This window comes from Pseudorasbora parva, chromosome 8 (assembly GCF_024679245.1).
Source record: "Pseudorasbora parva isolate DD20220531a chromosome 8, ASM2467924v1, whole genome shotgun sequence".
Classification (NCBI taxonomy): Eukaryota; Metazoa; Chordata; class Actinopteri; order Cypriniformes; family Gobionidae; genus Pseudorasbora; species Pseudorasbora parva.
In genome coordinates, this window is record NC_090179.1 from 44,710,743 (window position 1) to 44,719,381 (window position 8,639).

The following is an 8,639-nucleotide window of genomic DNA, read 5'->3' on the forward strand; positions in this document are numbered from 1 at the left end:
AAGAGCTGAAACTCCCACAAACACACTCACTCCCTCTTTTGTCTGTCAGTCCTCTGAGAGTTTGAAGACGAGACTCATACGAGACCTTTGGAGTGTGTTGCTATTGGATACAGGACTGCAGTGTGAGATGACTTCAGTAATGCGACAGTCACACACTCGATCCGTCACTGTAAAGATCAGTGGCTCCTTCACCGCGAACTTTGACCGATGAGAGAAATCCAACGTCACATAAATCAGAAGACACATGAGCTCATTCTTAAAAGAGAGACGACACACTCAAGCTGTTAAAATCAGACAATAAGAGCACACATGGCCTGGTCTCATCTCTATCATTTAAAAGCATTAAACTCACACTAAAATCTTTGATTCAACTGTTTCAAACCGGCTGATTTGTTCAAGAATGAGGAAGTCGTTTATGAATGGGTAATTAAATCTTTGACTCAAAGGATTTGTTCAAATGGCTGATTTATTTAAACGGCTAAGTCCTTCAAGAATGTGGAAGGTGTTTATGACTGAGTCATTGCATCTTTAATCAACTGATTCGTTCAAACGGCTGATTCATTCAAGAATGAGGAAGTTGTAAATGAATGATTCATTGAATCTTTGACTCAAACAATTAGTTCAAATAGCTGATTCATTCAATAGTGAGGCGGTTTTTTATGAATGGGTCAATGAATCTGACTCAAACGATTAGTTTAAAAAGCTGATTCATTCAAGAATAGGCGGATGTTTATGACAGTCATTGAATATTTAATCAACCGATTCGTTAAAACGGCTGATTCATTCAAGAATGAGGCAATTGTTTATGAATTGGTCACTGAATCTTTGACTCAAATGATTCGTTCAAATAGCTGATTCATTCAAGAATAAGGCAGTTGTTTATGAATGGGTAACTGAATCTTTGACTTAAACGATTCGTTTAAACAGCTGATTCATTCAAGAATAGGCGGATGTTTATGAATTGGTCACTGAATCTTTGACGCAAACAATTCATTCAAAAGGCTGATTCGCTCAAGAATGAGGAGGTTGTTTATAAATGGGTCACTGAATCTTTGACTCAAACGATTTCTTTAAACAGCTGATTCGTTCAAGAATGAGGTGGTTGTTTATGAATTGGTCACTGAATCTTTGACTTAAACAATTAATTCAAAAGGCTGATTCGCTCAGGAATGAGGCGGTTGTTTATGAATGGGTCATGATTCATTGACTCAAATGATTTGTTCAAACAACCGATTAATTCAAGAATGAGGCAATTCACTCGTTGCTGTGAGTTTGATTGACAGGCGATCTGACCAATCGCATCGGCAAAACTGCTGTTCTGTTGGACAAATCAGTCAGGAGAGTTAGTAGATTAACATCGGTGGACTTGAACTTGAAAAACGGTGTGTACCGTCTTTCCGCGGTTAAATTTCATTATGTGTTCACTCACGTTAATTTGATGCTTATCAATGAACTAGAAGAGATGATTGGTTCACGAGCAGCTTTAACGGAGGCATTTGTTTTTTTTAATTACAATTTTAAAGTTGAGACTGTTTCATATCAAAAGCAACTTGCTCTGTCATTTCTATCACAGTGTTGCTCAGGGATTTATTTTCTGTATGTGAGAACGCGTGTAGTGTGAAAGCGTCACAGCTTGTCGGATATCACAACAGTGACTAAAGGGGGCGGGTCTTTGCAAATGGTCAATTGTTTATGTATCGGTCAGTGAATCTTTGGCTCAAAAATTTAATTTGTGTTTGGTGTGAACCAAGCGGCTCCTCCCCCAGTTTCTGTTGAAGCCGATACAGAAGTGACTTAAAGGGTAACTAAACCCTAAACCAACTTTTTTTAGTTAATGATCTGCAAGACTGGGGCTTTATTAATGCTGTTTATTGATTCGAGTAAATATTTTGACATTTGGGTATAAAGTGTTTTAATTCTATAATATATGGTGTAAAAACGTCTTAGTGCTGCCCTCTTAAGGTTGAACGGTGGCTACTGCAGTTGAATTTTCCTATTGGACGTTGTGGTGCTTCGTAGGATGGTACTTCCAACGGCTCACTATCCACGCCCCTGGCACGAGCTCACCACGTCCTGAGAAATGTTTTCCCACATGATGAGAACGGCTTCAGTCCAGTATGAGCACTCATGTTAAATGAAGTAGAAACATTATGAATTAAACTTTCTCTTCACTTGCTTTCAACATCCTAATGAAGAAAATACAGATAAAGATAATGCAGTTGTAAGTACATGTTAAGCTTTTCTTCTGATAGTTTTGCCGCCTGTCATGTCTACAGATAATTTTCATACCACAGACGCTTTCAGACAAACCCTGACACGCAAATGGTTGCCGTGGTAACGAACAACAAATCCGTAACGTGCTAGACTGCGGCGTATGTAGTCTAACTTTTATTTAATGCATGAGGAATATTTAATATGAGGAAATCTGTTGTAATAGGCTATTAGGTTTGAACTTATTGGTCCTGCGCTTTTTTAGTGGCATTCAGTATAAGGATATGGCTGTTCAGTGTTCATAGATTAGTTAGTGATCTCATTCTCTCTTGCGCTGCTGCTTCGCTAGCATGAATGAATGAATGAATGAAAGCATCGTCGGCATCGGGAGTTAACGTAGTTTGTGCCAGCGGCTCGATTGATAAGACTCTGTGTCTACAGACATTTCACCCTCCTCCACTTCAGGTGAAGGTGGTGGAGAAAAGTCCTCTATTTTAGATGACCGCTCTGTTGCAAAGCTGCTGTCCTCACTCCAGTCACTATCTATCTTTGCGAGTCTGACAACTGTCAAACAAGTTGTCACTACGGATCTCAGGTGCATGTACGGGTCTGGATCTGATCCAGTACGTCGTCGCACTAAAGGCTGCAGCGAGGACTTCTTGTAAAGTTCTGCATAATTAAGGGCGTGGCCACTTTGAGTGACAGGTGGATTGCCATTTGTCTTCTGTCTGTTAGTCATCACATCCATAGGTGTAATTTGCGGGTGGGACATGTCCCCACCACTTTTTTAAAACATCTTGCTTCACGGATGAACCTGACTCATACAAACACAACATCTCTGGTTAACTAGAAGAGCGTCATTTCATTCGTTAGTTAAATAAGAGGCGATCAGGCGCTCGTTCCCGCTGTTATCAGTGGAGCAGATTTCTCTCGCGGCTCATGCGGTCTTCACACAGACGAGCGCTTTAATCTAACGCTTAACGCCCTTGCAGAGACTTTCTATCTGTTTCGGTCAGATCACGAAACAAAATGCACAAAAACTGTCCCTGCTCTTGATGTACTGATGATATTTGGTTTTGATGAGAGAGAAAATAGGCTACGAGGGCGGATTAGAAACGAGAACTTCTGACACGTTTAACAGACTAGACCAGGGATTACAAGCAAAGTGTGCAAATCTATATGCCTTTATTCACGTGAAAAATCTATATTGTGTTTAGATGCAATAATTAAACGAGATCTATATCAATAAATGAACTATTTAATTGATTACCAGACATCTTAATACTAATTTTCCTGCAATTGTTATTGTACATATTTTACATCTGATATCACATTGTATCAGCAATGCTACCCCCCTTAATACGCCATATAGTTAGGGTTGCCACCCGTCCCTTGAAATACGGAATCGTCCCGTATTTTCAGGAAAAATGACGCGTCCCGTATCAAAGCAATACGGGACGCGATTTGTCCCGTATTTTACATAGGTCCACCCGCATTGTGTGAAGACACGTCCTATTCTGACCCTAATTGGGTCGCTGCCGTCGTTGGTTTGTTTGATTGGTTTGTTTCAGGTTCACGGGTCGTGAATCACGGCCAATCAGAGCCAGAAGAGGTATAGGTTATTTTCTATATGGGCAGAATCCATTTGAAACGATGGCGGAGGCAGGTCCAAATACCTCCCCGCGTCCAGCTGTAAAAGTTTCAGAGCAGAAACGCAAGCGGATGCAGAGGTACAGACGAGAGTGGGAAGAAATAAATATTTGGCTGGAAAGTGTCCGCGGCAATGAATACCAAGCCAATTGCACAATAATTATTTGTCGGCGAGTGTTTTCAGTGGCGCACGCTGGCCTGTCAGATGTGAGACAGCATGCATCGGGAGAGCAACATTCACTAAATGCAAGAGCTCACCGAAATCAAAGCACTGTCGCACAGTTCTTCATACCTCAAGCATCTCCTGAGGCAGACAGTGTTATGTTTTTTTTTTTTTTTTATCACCTCAATTTTTTGATTGATAACGTTAGATTTCATAAATGCTGCCTATTAAGATATAATGTTAATAATGTAGGCTACATTAATGATGTTATGGTAGCCTACGATTTGTTTATTAAGGTTAAGTTGTAGGCTATAGTCAGACACAAGCATTACTTTAATAAGAGATGATATATATATATAATCAAAATAGGACCTTTTAGGAATAAAATAAACAACTATTTGTTATGCTTAACAAATTATAATTGCATCATCCAATACTATAGAATTAACAATAGACTATATAAAAACGGAATAATACATAAATATATTTACTTAACTTACCAAAAATAAAAATGTTGTGTAGTGTTTTATTAAAATAAGAAATGATTGTAGATTTTATATCATTTTCAGTTATTTAGGTGTGGTTTCACTGTTTGGATGGTGTTACTGCAAACGACAAATGACAAATATTTAAGTCAAAATCTTTGTTCACAACACTATAAAATTACTCGAGTTAATTTGCAATTTCTTATCCTACTCCCCTCTAGGTTACAGCAGCTGAGTTTGTTTTTCATTGTTGTGTATTACTGAGTGCATCTGTTCACACTGATTTCAATAGCAGATATCCTATTATAATGTCCACTGGTATCAATCTTAAGATATAGATATATATATATATATATATATATATATATATATATATATATATATATATATATATATATATATATATATATATATATATATATATATATATATACAAATTAGGTTTTAAGTTATGATATACGACCACTGCACTGGTACACCATCGGGACTGTGGTCATCGTGGCCCCGAGGGGTGTGGCCACCGGCAGGCGTCCCTTATTTTTCTGTATTGAAGGTGGCAACCCTACATATAGTGCATATCATATGCACGCGAAAAACTGCGTATTATCTGCACGCCAAAGCTCATTTTGACGTATGAGTGCCATATGTCAGAATGAGCTTTGGCGTGCATATGGTACAGTTTTTTGCGTGCATAAGATCCGCAATTTATGTCCCACCCACTTTTTAAAACAAAGTTACGCCACTGATCACATCACCTCAGCTCGGCCCACTTCACCTCAGCCCCGCCCACTTCACCTCAGCTCCGCCCACGTCCCACCTTTTTGCCTGGGAGTGACGCGCTGCCAAGATGGCGACCGCCAGCTCGACCCGACTTTATGCTTCAAAACTGTTCTTCAGAATCCCACGGGTGACGTCACAGACACTACGTCCAATTTTTTTTTTTTTACATTATATGATTCAAACCAATATTTTTTTTTATAATTTATTCAAAATAAACATTTTAAATAGACTGCAGCGACTAACATTTTGACAGAACCTCTAGTAAATTAGGCTACATGTTATTTTGTTTAGTTGTTAGAATCGTAATCTCTTGAAATAATTTTTTTTTTTTAAATCGTTATTCTCAATTTATCCAGACACGTGCTAGCCCGGCTCCGCCCTCCTGCGTATACTTCCGCTCATTTTTCATTTTCCTTCAGTACTCCGCCTGGGATTGCGGTATGTTAGCTGGCTTTCACCGGCCAAAGTTTAACCGGTCCAATCAGCGAACAGGAGTGGCTGAGAACGATGACGTTGATGTCGTGCGCTAGTTTGAGATGATCTACGCCACGACCAAAACGTTAGCGATTGGTTATGGCAGAGCCAATAGTTTTAAACTTCAACAGAGTATCCGCCTTCAAGGAAGTCAACGCTTGTCAACGGAGAGTGGCCAGACTCTTAGTAAAAATGAAATGTACGAGAGTCTGGTAGGACCGGGCTAGAAACATGCAGCTCTAACCAACAAAACCAGTACAGTGATGGTAATAATATTCCCAGTTTGATTACATTGTGTACCAATGCATTTACACGGCACACCTAAAAAACAAGGTAATACCATAGTACATGCATGCAAACATCACAATACCATGGTACTTTGATTAAAAACCATGTAACTTACAACATTTTATACACGTTTTACTATAGTATTACCGTTTTTGGACATATACCATAGTACTATCATGATTTGTGGTGGCTATACTATTGTACTACCATGCAAGTATCTATTAATTCCAATGATACGCACTGCCACTGTACTTGCATCCCAAATATACCATTATTTTACAATTTACATGTCTAAAATACAAGAAAACACTGTGTTCCTTAATATCTACACCATCCAACGACTCACTGGTCAAATGAAAGGATTACAGGAAATACTGTGGCACGGTACTGGAATTAATTTACCATGGTATTTACATGGTACTCTCATTTTTATATCATAATGCATCAACCAAAAAAATACTAATATATCAATCAAGGTGTTGACCAGATTTATGACGTGCATCCAATGAATGTCAAATAACTGCCATGACCCAAAACACACTAACATGGTAAAACATGGTAAAAACACGGTCAAGGCAATCCGATCAGTTCATAAGACACCTGTCACCACACACACATATATATTGATCACTTCTCAGGGCCAGATTGAGCAACTTACTGCGTAGTTGCGAGCGTAACGCACGAACACATCAACAAAACACACACACACGTACATACATATGCGCCCGCATTGGTGTAAAATCGCTCATTTGACACACAAACCGCACACGGTTCTTTACCGTTTCTTTTTTTCCTCTCTCTCCGGTGAGTCTCTCACTGTCCGGTAACGCGAGACATGCAGCGCGTCGCCATGTTCGCTTGCGCGTGCGCCTGCCGGGACATAGCACGTGGGCAGGTCGCGCAAGCGCAGGCGCGGTCACGCGCGCATGAACCGGCGTATCATCATGATTCAACACTTCACCGCCACAACAACTTAATTATTACAACGGATTCTGTTCAAGTGTGCTCAATTAACCCATGACACGACTAAACACTTCATGTTAATGCATTATAACGCACGCGGCAAATGTCGTTGCGTAATCTCATGAATAATTACGTGACCTCGCCTAATTATGAATAATTATGGGCGGGGCTCGAACACCTTTGACATGTACGACGTTAAAAAGGTTAATCAATGTTGGATGAAAATCAAAGGAATCATAATTATAATAATATTATTATTACTAAAGGCATTTCTTAGGATGTTGTGGGGTCAGACACCCCCCAAAACAAAACATTAAATAACACTTTAGACATCATTTGCATCTCATTACATATTGACAGATGTCATTACTGACAAATGAACATGGCCTCACATTAGGGCAGTTAATCTAATCTGTGAAATGTAGGTCAGTGAAATATTAATCTGTGTTGCAAACCAGGAACAGAGATGATAAACCGAGTTGTGTCATTTGGGAAATCAACAGGCCATGGCACCTGACTTTTCATGATGCGATGTGGTATCTAAGCGGCTTTGAGTGATTGTTAGTGCGTTGCTATGCAGATGCAAGGGTGCTTTAGCAGACACACCTCATGTATAAAGACAAATAATGCCCAACATGCTTTAAAATCAGTTCCCCCGCAGGAACAACCGCTATGATGGGTGATGGTCTGCTGCTAATGCCTTGTTTTGACGACAAACCTCGGTTTATTATATATGATTATCTGACTAAACCAAATTATTTGGCAGCAAACAGTCACTGCAGATGGAAACATTCATAACGTGGAGTAACACCACAAACCCACTATGTAATTGATATAATGTACACAATTAAATCATTCATTCTCTAAGAGACAATTCAGCTAAAACTGGTGTTAAAAACATAAAAACATGTTGATTTCAATTATTTAAATAATACTAATGGTATTTTCAATGATTCTTACGGTGTCACACACGCGCGCACACACGCACACGCACGCGTCAACGCCGGTAAGGTCTCGCGTGCGGCTGTTTCTTACCGGACAGGAGTTTATCGTATATCTTCGGTGCCGGTCCGGTTCTGTTTCGGATCAGTTGAGCGTTACCGAACTGATATAAAAGACTGAAAGAGAGATAGACCCGTCTGGACCAGACGGAACCTTTTCCGGCGGAAACCGGCGACTCGGGAACTTCCGGATCGGTGACAATAGGGAATCCCAACCACGTGACCACGCCGGGTAATAATTCATGAATATTAATTTAGTGTGGCGACTGGACTGAAACAAAGTAAGTTAAGCTCGTTAATATTCATGAAGTCAGCTTTCGCCGTTGGGGTTCTATCAGAAAGTTCACTTTGTAACGTCAGCACGCCCTCATTAATATTCATGAGTATTTGCCGTAGTAGGATTCGTAGATGCTGATTGGCCCAGACTCACAGAGGCGTGGTCTTTTATTACAGCGACCCCTGATGACTATCTATGAATCTCACATTTACTCATACTGACGAGTAGCATGTGTGCAAATGCTTTTATATAGGTTTATTATTAAAGAGGATTTAGCAATAACATAACATCTGAACAATCGATTTAATATAAAAGTCTGTAAGAAACAAAACACATTACAATTCTCA

The 8,639-nt window shown here is 39.7% G+C and overlaps 1 protein-coding gene across 4 annotated transcripts in view; it reads right to left on the bottom strand.

Moving 5' to 3' along the window:
* wu:fb16f03 (eukaryotic translation initiation factor 4 gamma 1) overlaps positions 1-8,204 on the bottom strand; it is a 75,826-nt gene extending 67,622 nt beyond the window's left edge. For 2 of the 4 annotated variants that reach the window (XM_067451428.1, XM_067451426.1), the window contains exon 1: positions 6,831-7,024. The gene's annotated coding sequence lies outside the window, so the exon portion shown is untranslated. Of the gene's footprint in view, positions 1-6,830; positions 7,025-8,049 lie in introns of those variants that run through there. The other 2 variants (XM_067451427.1, XM_067451429.1) reach the window with 2 other exon arrangements.
* Positions 8,205-8,639: the final 435 nt, after the last annotated feature.